This window comes from Gorilla gorilla, chromosome 3 (assembly GCF_029281585.2).
Source record: "Gorilla gorilla gorilla isolate KB3781 chromosome 3, NHGRI_mGorGor1-v2.1_pri, whole genome shotgun sequence".
Taxonomy (NCBI): domain Eukaryota; kingdom Metazoa; phylum Chordata; class Mammalia; order Primates; family Hominidae; genus Gorilla; species Gorilla gorilla.
Window position 1 is genome coordinate 10,436,085 of NC_073227.2, and position 16,398 is coordinate 10,452,482.

At 53.5% G+C, this 16,398-nt stretch overlaps 1 protein-coding gene across 10 annotated transcripts in view; it reads left to right on the forward strand.

Annotated features, from left to right (window-relative positions):
- Nucleotides 1-12,663: 12,663 nt before the first annotated feature.
- NSD2 (nuclear receptor binding SET domain protein 2) overlaps nt 12,664-16,398 on the forward strand; it is a 110,561-nt gene continuing 106,826 nt past the window's right edge. For 4 of the 10 annotated variants that reach the window (XR_010133197.1, XM_031010397.3, XM_031010398.3 and 1 more), the window contains exon 1: nt 12,678-12,834. The gene's annotated coding sequence lies outside the window, so the exon portion shown is untranslated. Of the gene's footprint in view, nt 12,835-16,398 lie in introns of all 10 variants that reach the window. The other 6 variants (XM_055384349.2, XM_055384351.2, XM_055384352.2 and 3 more) reach the window with 3 other exon arrangements.

The window sequence follows — 16,398 nt, forward strand, 5'->3', positions numbered from 1 at the left end:
TTATGGCCCAGCTGTAGGACTGTATGTCCTAGTCCTGGTCTGGACATTGGTTCTGAGCACCAGATGACCCTGCCCGATGCTGGCTAGGGAGGGTGACCCCGGGGAGGGTGCAAGAAATAGTGCTCCTCCCGTTAATGCTGTGGGGTCCCAGGTGTCCCGGCAAGGCCAGGCAGGAGGTGGTGACTGCCCCATCTGTGCTAGTGCCTGTTTACAGGACTTTGAATGACACTGAAAGAGGAGGGAAGCCCTCCCCGCAGCCTCCACCCTGCCCAAAGTGCTGGGTGTGAGGAAATGTGGAACACACCCTCACCTGCAGTTGGGATGACCCACCATCCCTGGACCAGGACAAGGAAAACCTGGCAGCGGAGAGCCAACAGCAGGACTGACACAGGCAGGTGCTGTCTGCGATGCTCGTGCAGCCCAGGCAGGGTGGGATCTTAGATAAATTTTCAACAATTAAAATAGCTGTGATCAGGTGCAGTGACTCACACCTGTAATCCCAGCACTTTGGGAGGCCGAGGCGGGCTGATCACGGGGTCAGGAGATCGAGACCAGCCTGGCCAACATGGTGAAACCCTGTCTACTAAAAATACAAAAATTAGCTGGGCATTATGGTGCATGCCTGTAATCCCAGCTACTCGGGAGGCTGAGGCAGGAGAACTGCTTGAACCAGGGAGTCAGAGGTTACAGTGAGCCAAGATTGTGCCACTGCACTTCAGCCTGGTGACAGAGCGAGACTGTAGCAAAAAAAAAAAAAAAAAAAAAAAATAGGTCAAAAGAAATAAGTAGAAATCTGGCATCCAGCCAGCTGAGTGTGCACCCTTAAGGCTGGAATGAGGCCTTCCAGTCCCACATCTCCATATGCAGCAGAACAAGGGCACAGAACCATGGCGCAGTGGTTTAATAGCAAGCACTGTTTTTAGCCTTTTTCTCTTCTCCTTTTTTTTTTTGGTTGGGGAAACTTCCTTTTCCTTCTCCGTATGTTCCTCACAAATCACACATAACCTTCCATAGTCACTCGGTGTGTATACAAGTGATAGTAGAGAAACAGGGCAGGAAGCCCAGGCAGCACATGGGCCCCAGTTAGGGAGGTTAGGGATCCCGTTAGGGAGGGCGGTTAGGGATCTAGTTAGGGAGGGGGCTAGGGACTAGTCAGGCAGCTTAGGGACCTAGTTGGGGTTGGGACCTAGTTGGGGGGTTTATGGATCTAGTTAGGGAAGGGGGGCTAGGGATCTAGTTAGGGAGGGGGGTTAGGGATCTAGTTAGGGAGGTTAGGGAACCAGTTAGCGAACTAGAGGAAGACTTAGAAGGGTTGTGTGCTGCACTTGACCCATGCTCTGGTGCAAAGCAGCCAGAGTTGCATTTGCCCAGATTGGGGATTTGCTGGGAAGTATGATGAAGGAAGAGAGACAAGGATGTTTGCAAGAGACTATGAGGCTTGTCCCAGGAATTGAAACTGGGGAGAAGGAAAGGGAAGAACAGGAGGGGGCAGCCGGAGACAGCAGAAGATAGCAGGATCACTAGCCTGTGGGCTGAGAGGGGTTTGGAGCCAGGTACCAGAGCAAGTAAGCTGACGAAAGTGGGATGCTCCACACAGGGTGCTTGCACTTACTGGTGATGGCAGGGGCTAGGGTGACAGCCCAGGAGAAAAACCTTGGATACCAGGTCACCTTGCAGCTGGGAGAAGGTTTAGCCAGGTACATGCAGCAGGAGAAGTGGAGGTCAGCCTCCAGCCTCCAGCCTCCTCTCACCCCACTGAGGAACCACCTGCAGATAAAAGTGGTGGTTTTGGGCCAAGCACAGTGGCTCGCACCTGTAATCCCAGCACTTTGGGAGGCTGAGGTGGGCAGATCACGAGGTCAGGAGATCGAGACCATCCCAGCCAACATGGTGAAACCCCGTCTCTACTAAAAATACAAAAATTAGCTGGGCGTGGTGGCACATGCCGGTAATCCCAGCTGCTTGAGAGGCTGAGGCAGGAGAATCGCTTGAACCCCGGAGATGGAGGTTGCAGTGAGCCGAGATCACGCCACTACACTCCAGTGTACACTACACTACATTGCATTTTTTGAGACATAGCTAGACTCCGTCTCAAAAAAAAAAAAAAAGTGGTGGCTTTGGGCTGGGACATGGGAGGGCTATGCATTTGGATCTTTTTTTTAATTGAAATAGGGCCTCACTCTGTTGCCCAGTCTGGGGTGCAGTGGTATGATCACGGCTCACTACAGCCTTGACCTCTGGGCTCAAGCGATCTTCCTGCCTCAGCCTCCTTGAGTAGCTGGGACCACAAGCATGTGCCACCATGCCTGGCTAATTATTTAATTTTTTGTAGAGACAGGGTCTCACTATGTTGCCCAGGGTGTTCTTGAATTCCTGGCCTCAAGTGAGCCTCCTGCCTCAGCTTCCCAAAGTGCTGGGATTATAGGCAAGAGCCACCATGCTTGACCTAAATTTGTTGTTGTTGTTTTATTTAATTTTTAAAAAATTTTTTTATTTGAATCAATGGAACCCACTGTATATATGTGTATGTGTGTGTGTGTGTGTGTGTGTATATATATATATATATATATTTTTTTTTTTTTAGACAGGGTCTCGCTCTGTTGCCCAGGCTGAAGTGCAGTGGTGCAAAATCATAGCTCACTGCAGCCTCCACCTCCCGGGCTCAAGGGATCCTCCCACCTTAGCCTCTAGAGTACCTAGGACTATAAGCACACGCCACCATGCCTGGCTAATTTATGTATTTTTTTGTAGAGATGGGGTCTCGCCACATTGTCCAGGCTGGTCTTGAACTCTTGGGCTCAAGCAATCCACCTACCTCGGCCTCCCAAAATGCTGGGATTACAGGCTCCCTGCTCCCTTTTGGATTTCCACTCCGGGAACAGCCAGCTGCCAGGTTATGAGGACACTCAGATAGCCTGTAGAGACCCACATGGGGAAGAACTGAGGGTAGTCCATTATGCAGCAATAGATAACTAAGACAGGATGTGCCTAGAGAATTTGCTCTAGGACACAGTCCCAGTTCCCAGGGCATGGGTCCTGGTGTCTCAGCTGCATACCAAGTCTGTGGGCTGAGAGGGGTTTGGAGCCAGGTACCAAAGCATTCATGAGGGACATTGATGAAGTTAGAATGAGGTCTCTCCACGCAGGCTGGGCCAGAATTCCTATGGCAGTTGCTTCCTGTTAAGTCCAGGTGGCCTCATCCTGAGCAGGTGCAGCCCACTCCTCAGCCAAGGACAGTGGGACATCTCAGGCTTCCCTGCAAACACTTTCCTCTCCAGGGCCTTCCCCACAGATTCCAGCTGTGCTACTGCCCCCAGTTCAGTGGGGTGCTGCACACTAGTGCTCTGGCTGGGCTCCACCTTCTGCACATAGATTTTCTTTCTTTTCTTTTTTAATTTTATTGTACTTTAAGTTCCAGGATGCATGTGCAGAACGTGCAAGTTTGTTACGTAGGTAAACGTGCGCCACGGTGGTTTGCTGCACCTAGATTTGCTTTTTATTTTTTATTTTTTGAGACAGAGTCTCTGTCACCCAGGCTGGAGTGCAGTGGCGTGATCATAGCTCACTGCAGCCTTGAACTCCCAGGCTCAAGCAATCCTCCTGCCTCGGCCTCTGGAGTAGCTAGGACTACAGGCATATGCCACCATGCTCGGCTAATTTTTAAATTTTTGTAGAGATGAGGTCTGCTTATGTTGCCCAGGTTGGTCTCCAACTCGGGTTCAAGCCATCCACGTGCCTGGGCCTCCCAGAGTGCTGGGATTACAGGCGGGAGCTACTGTGCCCAGCCAGATTTGCTTTTTAGATCCTTCTACATTTGTGGGGAAACTGGTGAACTCTGAATTGACCCTGGTGATCAGTTAATAGTAAGGGACCAGTGTTGGTTTCCATCAAGCTACTCTGGAAATGTAAGATGTTACCATTAGGGGAAACCAGGTTGGGGGAGTCCCTATGATCTTCGCAGCTTTTCAGTAAATCTAAAATTATTGCAGTAAAAAACAGTAAAACATCTGGCTGGCTGGCAGAAGGGGAGGCAGCCTCTGTCCTGCGTGGCTGTCCCAGACTGGTTGGGGTGGCACTCTGGCTGTCCCTGGTCAGTCCCTAACTCAGGCTGCCAAAGACGGTCGCCAGTCTAGGGAAGAAGTGGCCCAACGCGCTCCCCAAAGACGTCGCTGCAGGCACAGGGTTTAGGAAGAACTTTTATTTTCTTCCTTCTGCTGCTGTGGGTTTTAATTTCCTGCCATTTTCATAATTAAAAAAAGAAGTGCTATTTTAGCACGAAACAATGTTCCTCCGAGGGACCTCGCGCTGCAAAATCCGACCCCCCCCACCAAAAAAAACCAAAAAACAAAAAACGAAATCGGTCGTGGTCTTATGGGCCTGTAGTCCCAGGTACTCAGGAAGCAGAGGCGGGAGGATCGCTTGAGCCTCGGAGGTCAAGGCTGCAGTGAGTCGTGATCGTGCCATTGCACTCCAGCGTGGGCGACAGAGCTGAGACCTTGTCTCAAAAGAGAGATTTTCGGGCCCTAGCCTGGTATCTCTAAGTGCGAGCTCACTTGGAAATAGCGTCTTTGCCGATGTAATCAAGGTAAGATACGGTTATTAGGAAGGGCCCTACTCCAAAAGATCTGTGGTCCTCCTAAGAGAAAACAGATCCAGGCGACGTGCAAGGCAGAGGCCACGTGACCGCGGAGCCAGGGATCAGAGGTGCCACCAAAGGACTGAGGCAAGCACCGGAAGCTGAGGAGATACCAGGGAGGACCCTCCCCAAAGCCTCCCACCCTGCTGACACCTTGTTTTCAGGCTCCTAGGCTCCGGAACGACGAGGGTAACTTTCTGGCGTTTTGTGGTCCTAAGAAACTGGTAGGAGGGGGAACCTGGCCTGGGAGCCCCCAAGTCCAGTCCAGAGGTAGTGTTCATGGGGCTACGGGGGATGAAGGAGGGCTCTAGAGGAAGTTGTCCCTCAGCTGAGAGCTGGCACAGCGAGAGGGGTAAAGTTCAGATTGGTGCTTGCCAAAGGTGGGTGTCTGACTGTCCAAGGGGTGACACCAGTGCGGGTCACCTCTGAGGCCTGGGGCTCTGCTTGCTTGGGTGGCCTCTCCAGGAAGCATCTTTGTGGGGAGATGGATTTCCAGTTGCCCCCACGACTGAAGCCTGGTCCTGATATGTGGTTTATTCTTGGAGGTGACCACTGGGACTCAGCCAGGACACAGGGAGGGAAGTGGGGCTCCTCAGCTGGATTTCAGCCCCCATGTCCATCACCCCTACCCGATGGGGACCCCAACTCAGTGGAAGCTCTGCTCACATGGCCCTAAGAGGCCTTGCAGTGCTGCCCGTGGGCTTCCAGTGGCTGCAGCTGTCACTCCCATGGGCCATCCCAGGGAACCAATGTGGCCTTTGGGCTGAGTGGGAGCTGGGACAGAGCCAGAACTTGGGAAAGGTGAGGTTCCAACCTGGAGACCAGAGTGGTTAGGCTGGGAAAGGGTTGTTGGGAGGGCCTCAGGGGAGGCCCTTCTGGCCCTAGCTGCGGCTCTGCTTCAGCTCTGGACCTGCTGGGCCCTGAGTTGAGGGGATGGGGCCTCCTTCCCTCCCCTCCTTGGAGGCAGGAGCCACCTGGGGCCTGGGAGGTGGGGCAGCTTGAGGCTGCTGGTTTCCACTTGGAAGCCCTCTTTATCTGGCCTGGGACGGAGAAAGGCTGGGGTCAGAGTGCACACATCTCCATGGAAACGGCAATGAGCCTGGCCCCTGGGGGACCCCAGCCCTGGTGGGGGTTGGGGAGGCCAAGCCAGGGCTCAGGGGCTCCTTTGGCAGCAGCCTTTATAGGGAGGTCAGGGCCAGGAGGTACCAGACATGCAGCCATGAAGAGCCACATGGAAGGGAGAGAGGACTCTCCCTCCTAGGACTGTAGGCCCCGAGTAGGCGGTGACTATACGGCTGACAGCCAGATACAGAGCTTTTCGTTAGAGAAAAGAGGAGAGTCATAAAGAGATTAAAGAGCCAGGCTCTGCCTGGCTGCTACTGTCCCTGACCACCTGCTCAGGGTCACTCTGGTCCCACCCAGGACCCAGGCCCCCCTCCGATGGCCCGTACCAACCTGCCTGAGGCCTGCCCTCCAAGAACGACTTCTCTCAGCCTTCAAGGATGGGGAAGCGGCCCTGGCTGTCAGAACGTCTCAGCAGTCTCTGTGCCCAAAGCATTACCCTGCGGGACTGAAGCATCAACAGCCCACCCTGGAGCCTCTCAGATGAGCCCGGACGACACACCTGCAAATGGCAAGCACCTCAGACGAGGGCCTCCTTTCCGCAGGAACCCACCAGAGGTGTCTGGTGCGGACCTGTTCCTTCTTGCTCTTTTTTTTTTTTTTTCTTGAGACAGAGTTTCTCACTCTTGTTGCCCAGGCTGGAGTGCAATGGCACAGTCTCAGCCCACTGTACCTCTGCCTCCCAGGTTTAAGCGATTCTCATGCCTCAGCCTCCCAAGTAGCTGGGACTACAAGCATATGCCACCACACCCAGCTAATTTTTGCATTTTTAGTAGAGATGGGGTTTCACTAGGCCAGGCTGGTCTCAAACTCGTGACCTCAGGTGATCCACCCGCCTCGGCCTCCCAAAGTGCTGGGACTACAGGCATGAGCCACCACCCCAGCCCCTTCTTGCTCTTGAGAGCAACAACACACATCGCCTTTGGGGAGAGGCCCCTGGTGTGTGTGTCGGGGGGATTGGGGTGCAGAGCTGGCCAGACTCAACTGCAAGGGGCTCAGGACCACCCGAGAGAGCTTGTCTGGGCTCAGGGAGGCTTGTGCTGGGCAGGAAAAGACCAGCCAGCCCCAGATAACTTTCTTCCAGGAAATCCAAACACACACTTGCATGTTTTGAATACATTTACATGTTGATTGTACTATTCAAAATGCAGATTTTTGGGGAAAAGTAGCCCTAATTCCAAATCTGTAGAATGAAATGAGATGTGGTGGTATTCCTCTTACGCTGCGGGGATTTAAATGGCGTTGGGGAGGCAGGCCGTTTCCAGGCCTGTGCCCTAGAGGGATCCCGGGCCTGGAGAGGCACCTGTCCTCCTCCCCACAGCCAGAGGGTCTTGGCCACTACCCAAATAAGACACCTTGTAGGGGCTTCTGGTGGCCTCGGGTGAGTTCTGGCAGTGACTGCTGTGGGGCATCTCTTGGCCGCTGCCCAAGCCTACACTATGCGCAGGACCCAGCAGGGCCTCGCCACGTATGGTTGGAGGAGGAATAAATAATTTGATAATCCCTTCCAGTGGGGACCCTGGGGAGGGCTTCCTTGGGCCCCAGTGTACTCTGGGCCAGTCCCTTCTCTAGTGGGAAGCAGAGGTAGCCTGTGGCTGATCACCGAGGGGTCTGTTCCAGCAGGCTTTGTTCTGTCCTGCCCTTGAGGCTCTTCCTGGACCTAAAACCTCAGGCTCCCTACTCTCATCCTGCTTTTAATGGACCCTGCCTGGCCTTAGGGACCTTTTTCTCATCCCTTTAGACCAGGAGGAGTACTGGACTTTGAGCACTCCTGAGTGGCTGGAGAGACCTGGAGGATTTAGGAGTAGGCTGGGCCATGGAGCCTTGCGTCACAGCACCTGGTCTCAACAGCAGGGCACAGCTGGATGCCTGTTTCTATCTGCAGGTGACCTGGCTGCAAAAGTCTGGAGGCTGCACCAACAGATGTCTTGTTCCGCAGCCTGAGGTGTCTGAGTCCCAGGAACCAAGGCTGTGGGTACACAGCCTTGTCCAGAGAGCTCACGTCTCAGCTCCCAGCACCCCTTCTAATACCCACAGCAGCACCTGGAGTTGGGGCCTGGGCAGGAATCCAGTCTACCAGAAAAGAAATGAGCGCAGGCTGAGCGCCATGTGCTAGGCTCCCAGGCTGGCTCCTGCCACGTGCTTCCCATTGTACAGACAGCCTCCAAGGGGTGGAGGGGCTTGCCTGGCTCCCACAGCTCCAGCGCCAAAGGCTGTGCCTCTGCTGTGGGGACAGTACCCAGAATCCTGGGAAGGAAAAAAGCCACTGCTCACCTCCCTCTGCCCCTCATACCTGTCCCAGCCCCGAGTCTTCGTAAATGTCTCTGTCTCCACTGCCTGAGTTCAAGCCTGCTGTCCTTGCCACACCTCCATGTCCCCGACTCTAATCTAGCCCCTTCAGCTGCCATAGGTCAGCTTCTCCAGAAGCCTTATTAGGGACCGTATCAGTCTGCTCGGGTTACTGTAGCAAATACCACAGACTGGGTAGCTTAAACATTCGGGAGGCCAGATACGTGAGATCAAAGCATTTCCAAAGTTGGTTCCTTCTTAGGTTGCCAGGGAGAATGGGTCCCATCCTCTCACCAGCAGTCGTTGGCATTCGGAAGCATTGCCCTGACCTCTGCTTTCCTCTTCACATGGCCTCTCCTTGGTGTGCCTATCTGTCTCCAAATTTTCCCTTTTTATAAGGATACAGTCATATTGGATTAGGGCCCACCCTAATGACCACATTTTAACTTGATTACTTCTGGAAAGACCCTCATCCCCAAATGAGACCACATTCTGAGGTACTGGGAGTTAAGACTTCAATGTATCTTTTTTCTTAACTAATAAAGTTTAATTTTTATATATTTATTTTTTCAGACAGAGTCTCGCTCTGTTGCCCAAGTTGGAGTACAGTGGCATGATGTCGGCTCACTGCAACCACCACCTCCTGGGTTCAAGCAATTCTCCTGCCTCAGCCTCCAGAGTAGCTGGGATTACAAGCACGCACCACTGCGCCCAGCCCAATTTTTGCATTTTTAGTAGAGACTGGGTTTCACCATGTTGGCCAGGCTGGTCTCGAACTCCTGACCTCAGGTGATCCACCTGCCTTGGTCCCAAAGTGCTGGGATTAACAGGAGTGAGCCACTGCACCCAGCCTAAAGTTTAATTTTTAGAGCAGTTTTAGGTATACAGCAAAATAGAGCAGAAAGTGCACCCAGGTCCCATATAGCCCCTTCTCACCCACACACCCAGCCTCCCCCATCATCCGCATTCCCCAATAGAGTAGTATATTTCTTGTAATCAATGAACCCACATTGTCACGTCATGATCACTGAAAATCCGGTTTTGGGTTCACTCTTGGTGCTGTACATTCTTGTATCCACTGTTACAGTGTCACACAGAGTATTTTCACTGTCCTAAATATCATCTGTGCTCTACCTACTCATCCCTTCCTGCCCTAACCCCTGGCTAATCTTTTTATTGTCTCCATAGTTTTGCCTTTTCCAGAATGTCATGGAGTTGGAATCACACAAGTCTGTAGCCCTTTCAGATTGGCTTCTTAGTCAGTTTTCTGTTGCTTATAGCAGACTACCTGAAACTGGGTGATTCATAAAGAAAATGAATTTATTTACTTATTTTTGAGACAGGGTCTCACTCTGTTGCCCAGGCTGGAGTGCAGTGGCAGTGGCACAGTCACGGCTCACTCAGCCTCAACCTCCCGAGCTCAAGTGATCCTCCCACCCAGCCTCCTGAATAGCTGGGACTACAGGCATGTACCACCACACCCAGCTGATTTTGTAGTTTGTTTTTTTTTTATAGAGATGGAGTTTTGTCATGTTGCCCAGGGTGGTCTCAAACTCCTGAGCTCAACGGATCCCCCATCTCAGCTTTCCAAAGTGCTGGGATTACAGGCGTGAGTCACTGTGCCTGGCCGGAATTTATTTCTTACAGTTATGGAGGTTGGGAAGTTCAAGGTCCAAGAGGTGTGTCTGATGAGAGCCTTCTTGCTGGTGTGGACTCTCTGAAGCTTCCCAGGCGTCCCATGACAAGGGGGCTGAGCATACTAACTGCTAGCCCAGGTCTCTCTACCTCTTGTTATTTTTATTTTGAGAGATGGGGTCTTGCTATATTAAAACTTCTGGGCTCAAGCAGTCGTCCCACCTCAGCCTGCTGAGTAGTTGAGATTACGCCCTGATAATGAGGATCTTCTTTTCACGTGCATCCTTGCCATCTGGGTATCTACTTTGGGGAGGCGTCTGTGGAGGTCTTTTGTCCACTTTACTATAGACAGGGTCACATTCTGTTGCCCAGATTGGAATGCAGTGGTGCAATCACAGCTTGCTGTAGCCTCATGTAACTCTTGGGCTTAGGAGATCCTTCTGTCTCAGCCTCCTGAGTAGCTGAGACTACAGGCATGCACCACCATGCCCAGCTGTTTTTTTATTTTTTTGTAGAGACAGGATTTCAATGTTGATCAGGCTGGTTTCAAACTCCTAGCCTTAAGGGATCCTCCTTCCTTGGCCTCCCAAAATGCTGGGATTACAGGTGTGAGCCACTGCCTTTTTGTCCACTTTTTAAGACGAGGTCTTGCTATGTTGTCCTGGCTGGAGTGCAGTGGCTATTCACAGGTGCAGTCCCACTACTGATCAGCATGGGAGTTTTGACCTGCTCTGTTTCTGACCTGGGCTGGCTCCCCCCTCCTCAGGCAACCTGGTGGTTCCCAGCTCCTGGGAAGTCACCATACTGATGGCAAACTTAGTGCAGACACCTGAATGGCATAGCCCAGAACTCCTGGATTCAAATGATCCACCTGCCTCGGATTTCCAAATAACTAGAACTACAGGTGTGAGCCACTGTGCCTGGCTTATTCACTTTTTGTTATTTTTTAATTTTTGAGACAGTCTTGCTCTGTCACCCAGGCTAGAGTGCAGTGGCATGATCTCGGCTCACTGCAACCTCCACTTCCCGGGTTCAAGTGATTCTCCTGCCTCAGCCTCCTGAATAGTTGAGATTACAGATGCCCGTCACTATGCCTGGCTAATTTTTGTATTTTTTTTTAGTAGGGATGGGGGTTTCACCATGTTGGCCAGGCTGGTCTCGAACTCCTGACCTCAGGAGATCCACCTGTCTCGGCCTTCCAAAGTGCTTGTATTAAAGGTGTGAGCCACCGTGCCTGGCACTGGCTGTAATTTTAAAAACTCATTTATTTGTTTGGTGATAGAGACGAGGTCTTGCTATGTTGCCCAGCCTGGTCTCCAAGTCCTGGGCTCAAGCGATCTTTCCACTTTGGCCTCCCTCCCACAGTGCTGGCTCACACTTCTCACAGGTGTGAGCCACTGGCCTTGGCTCCATTTTGAATTAATTTTTGTTAAGGGTGTAAAGTCTGTGTCTAGCCTGATTTTTTTTTTTTTTGCATGTGGACATCCAGTTGTTCCAGCAGCATTTGTTGAAAAGACTGTCTTTTCTCCATTCCATTTCCTAGAGTCAAGCTCAGCTGAATCCATTATGTGGTCTATATCCGGGTTCTCTATTCTGTTCACGGATCTATTTGTGTATTTTTCCACCAGTACCACAATGTCTCAATTACTGTAGCCTTATAGTAAGTCTTGCAGCAACACTTGTTTTTTTTGGGGGGGGGGGCACAACTCAACCCATACAGGGCCCAGCACCTGTGAAGGGACAGCAGCGGGGGCGGAGGCGGCGCGGGAGAGGAAGAGGAGGTGAACTGTGGCCACTCCTTGGTGGCTGCAGGTGGGTCCGGGGAGGCAGAACCCGGGCTGAGGTGTCGTTCTATAGCCCGGGTAGCGCACTTTCACAAAGCTCTCCTTGACCAAACTCTCGCCAGGCTCCCCTGGGCCCTCTTCTCAGCGAGGGCTCAAGCTGGGCCTGTAAAGCTCGAGCAGACACTAAGGCTCAAGGCCGAAGGTGTCCCCGGCTCCCTGAACCTGCCTGACAGAAAACCCAAGGCCGCCAGCTCCGGCAGCACCTGGAGGCAGGAGCCGAACTTCCATGGGCGGCGGGCAGCAAATCACACCGGCTTCAACCGCCCGGCCCGCCCACTTTTTGCAGCGTCTGACTTCCCCGCTCGCCCGCGCCGCTTCCTCCTCCTCCCTGTGCCGCACGCAGTCGCCCGCGCCACCCCCTGAAGCCCGGCTCTACCGCAGCGGCGCTGGGGCAGCGTCCCTGGACCAGGCGTCCTCCCCTCGCGAGCGGTCCTCCCGCAACCGCGCCCAGCTCCGGGTCGGACCCTCGCCCGGGGGACTGGTTCACGCCCTGCGGCCGTTAGGCGGGAAGAGCACGACGCCCTGCCCTGCCCCGTCGTGGCGTCTGACCCTCTCCGCCACGTCTGTTCTGAGGCTCCGGGCCCGCCACGGCGGGGCCTCTACGGCGGTTTCCCCACCCGTCCCCGCACTGCCGCTCCGCGAGGCGCACGCCGCTAGCAGCCTCCCGCGGGCCCGGGGCCCCGCGCCCCTCTCACGGGACAGGAGCTTGGGGACCCGCGCGGGCGGGCCGCGCGCCCAACGCCAGCCTCCGCGGCCGCGCGCCCACGGCTCTGGGGCGCCGGCTCCGGACGGTGATTGGGCGCGGATCGTGACGTCACCGAGCGCGGCGCCCGAGGGCGCCGGGTCTGGGCCGGGTGCGCGCCGCCGAGTAGCGGGAGCAGGGCGCGCGCCCGGCGCTACTCTGAGGCGGCTCGCGGGGCCCGCGGCCCGGCCCTCCCGGCGCTGCCAGCCCCGCCCGCCCGCGCGGCCCCCACCCGCCGCGTGCCTGCCCGCCCCGCCCGTGCGCGGCCCCGGCGCGGATTTGAAAAGCCCGGTCCGCGGGCCCCGCGAGCGCGGCAGCCAATCAGCGGCGCGCACTTTTCCCGCGGCTTCTGCGAGGCGGCGGCGGCCCCGGCTGCGGCGGCGGCGGCGGCGGGCGGGAGGCGCGGGGGCGGGGTCGGCGCCGCGCGCGAGAGCCTCGGCCTGGCCGCGCTGCGCCCGCCGCCGCCGCCGCCCCCTCCCCGTCTGGGCCCTACCGCCGCACGGCCCCGGCCCCCTCCCAGCCTGCCGCTCCGGAGAGCCGCCCGCCGAGGATGCGACGCACCGCAGGTCACTGGGGCGCCCGCCCAACAGTCGCGGGCCGCCAACCGCCGGGGCTGGGGCCGGGAGGCCGGGCTGTGGGAGGCCTGAGGGGCGGCGGGGAGGACCGCGGAGGCCTGAGGGGGCGGGAGCGCCGGGAGGAGTGGGGGCACTGAGGAGGCCTGAGGGGCCGGCTCATGGGCTGGGGGACCGGGAGGCCGGGCGGCCTGAGAGGGTCGTGGGGACCGCGAGGACCGCGGAGGCCTGAGGGCCGGCGGGAGGACCGGGCGGACCGCGGAGGCCGGGATGCGTCCGGGCAGGGGAGGGGCGGCGGCCTGCGGGCGGCGGCGGCTAACGGGGCCGGGCGGGCGGGCGCGGCCATGTTGGGCCCGGCCGGGCCCTGCGGCTGCACCTGTGCCCGGCCCGGCCGAGGCGGCCGCCTTTGTTCCCGCGGCGCCGAGCGGGTCGGGCCGGCCTTTGTGCGGCGTCCCCGGTCCGGGGCGGCCCGGTGGGAGGGGCAGGTTGGGGTCCCGGGGCCGGCGCCGGGGCCAGGGGTCGGGCCGAGGGTCGCTTTTTGTTTGCAGGCGGTGTCTGGCGTTGACACTCGCGGCGCCCGGGCGTTGGTCAGCGCGGACGCTCCCCCGGGAAGCCGGGCCGCGGTCCGGCCCTTGGCAGGTGGAGGCGGGGGTGAGCCGGGTGTGGGTACCCTGCTGGGGGGCTGCGCGCCCTCGGCGTCCGGGCCTCCGCCTGGGATGTTCCCCTCGCCCCAGGATGCAGATTGATAGTCCTTGAAGCCTCAGTGCATGAGATGGGACCTGGCGACTTAATGGCTGGTTTTGCTCCACTCACAGGAACCGTGGTTTAAAATCTCAGCGTTTAAAAAATGCTGGTCTTAAGTTTCGGTAGAAATAAAATGGATGAGGGTATTGTATAGGACCCATTGCAGCACGAATCTTTCTGTGCCCACGATGGGCTTTGACATTCAAGTGGAAACATAGTATCAAAACTGATGTGGTGACGTTAATCGTTTTTAGGTAGATAACGTGTAGTGTGTGTGTGTGTGTGTGTGTGTGTGTGTGTGTGTGTGTGTCTAAGTGAGCAGACCCTGTGAAGACAAGACTAATTGGATAAAGTTCAGGCCTGGCTCAGGAGCAGCTCTTCAGTGCTACCCACCTGCTTCACAGACTTTCAAGCCTTGATTTTTAAATGAGTTAAACGCCAGCATCACGCATGGGTTATATTCACTCTATTTTGTGTATTTCAAATATCAACGTGGAAAATAACTTAGGAGCCATCCCATTTATGAACTTGGGACTTAAACTTTTTAATTTTCCCAAAATGTTTTAAGTGCCCTAGTTACATATTTAAATGTGATGAGAACAACAATATTTTAAAGAGCAGAACGCCAACAACGTAAAGCAAACAAGTTCTGTGAGCACAGCCTTTCCTTGTGTACTTGATGTGTGCTCTCATTCCCCACAACTGATGGTGGTTCAAATCTAAACTGCCAAATGGAGATGAAGAGGACTCATGCTTTAAGCACGATTACTTTGAGTCATTTCCTTTTCTTTCCTTCCATTTTCTCAGCCACCCAAACCCAGCAACCTTCAGTTTTGGGCTGATGGTTGGTAGAGTGAGGACTTACTGCACAATTTTGAGTTTGTGTAAGCTTTTGTGAAGAGCTCTGATCTCAGTACAAAAATTGTCCTCTCCTGACTGCATTAATACCAGAGTCTGGCCTCTGATTCTAACAGTAAACATTTTATTTTAAGAGTATGAGGTAATTAACTGTGAATTTCAAAGAATGATGGACAATTTATCTTATATATTCATATATAACATATAAACTAATATAACTTTTGGAGACATGCACAACAAAATTATAAGGTCAACAGGCTGTAGGTGTGACTTGGTTTGTTTTTATGCAATCAACTTATCCAGGGCTTTTAAACCAGTACTTGCTGAAATGTGGGGACCCAAATGAAGCATTAATCAGAATCCTAGAATGAGTCAGGAAGATAATCTGAATAGGTAGAAGACAACCCACTCCTAATCCTGTGGGGGTTACATGGGTACAACCTTCTGCCTATTCAGATTATATTCTCCTTCTAAAAGTAATCAAATCTTACAAAGTTTACTCACATGGCAGAATGTGAACTTTTTTTGTTTGAAGATTCAGTGTAAAACGTGCAAAAGTAGCAGGAATTAGTCTTACTAAGCTACAGGATTCTCTTTACCAAGCAAGAACTTAAAAGCAGTGCTAAGATGGTGCTGAAGTTCATAATCCAAACGTATTTTGTCCTGTGCTATTTATTTATTTTTAGAGACAGGGTCTCTCTATGTGGCCCAGGCTTGAGTGCAGTGGCTATTTCAGAGGAGAGCAATCATGGTGCACTTCAGTCCCAAACTCTTGGGCTCAAGTGATTCTCCCGCCTCAGCCTCCTGAGTAGTGGTTACTACAGGCACACTCAGCCTTCCTGGCTCTGCCCTGTCCTTTTTAGCTGGGCAAGTGGGCAAATAACCTTTCTAAGTAAATAATTAATCAGCGGCAACAGAAGCCATAAGGCTTTTTACTCATATATTCTGATCCACGTGTTTGGTTTTGCCTTTTTGTTTTTGTTTTGTTTTTTGGTGGGCTGCTCATGGCCATAGAATGCATACAACTTTGGATAAGCATTTTAGTCTTCTGAGCCTCAGTCTCTTGTTTTGCTTGATTGTGGTAAGTGTGACCTTGTTCTCCAAATACGTGGTACCATGTCCTGACTCCAGGCCTTTGTGTGGGCTGTTCTTGGGTGTGGACTGCCTGCCACCTGTCCTTCCTCTTTGAGCATAATTCATGGCTTTTTAATGGCCACTTGTGACCTTTCTCCCCTGTTGGGTTAACTCTTAGAGGTAGGACTCTGTCATTGCCTTGGGCAGCATTGCCTTTGCTGGTGCATTCTCATGGCATACACTCAGTAAGTGCCGAATAAATGGGTATATGGCTTAGGGTAAACAAACAGCCCATTTTAATGCCGATATCTGGCCTGTTTGCCTCTCTGTTTTGTAAGTAATGGAGCATCTGGGAGAAGAAGCTGAGTCTAGAAAGGAAATGGCTTGGCTAAGGTCGCTCTGAAACATTGCAAGTATATAAGTCCAACAAGTAGTAGAACAGATCTGTACTACCACCAAGATGGAGCAAGAAATCTACCTCATCAATTTCTCTATCCTTGGTCAAGATAAAAAAATATAAAGTACACAGAATACGAAAGAAGAGATGACACGGGGGCTTTAGAGGATTAGGCGTGTATTTATAAACTGTATGATTTGCTAATTCCTTTTTAATGAATGGTTATTTACAGCGAGTACTTTGGGGGAGAAAAAGACTTATGTTGGTTACCCAGGGACTCTAGCATTTTATATTTGTCTATTGGTTGCAATATTGCTCTTTTCTTTTGAGATAGGGTCTCACCTGTTACCTGGTGTGGAGTGCAGTGGTGCAATCATAGCTCACTGTAACCTGGCACTCCTGGGCTCAAGCTTTCCTCCCAGCTCATTCTCCTAAGTAGTTAGGACTACAGGCAGATGCCACCATGCTTAGCTAATTTTAAAATT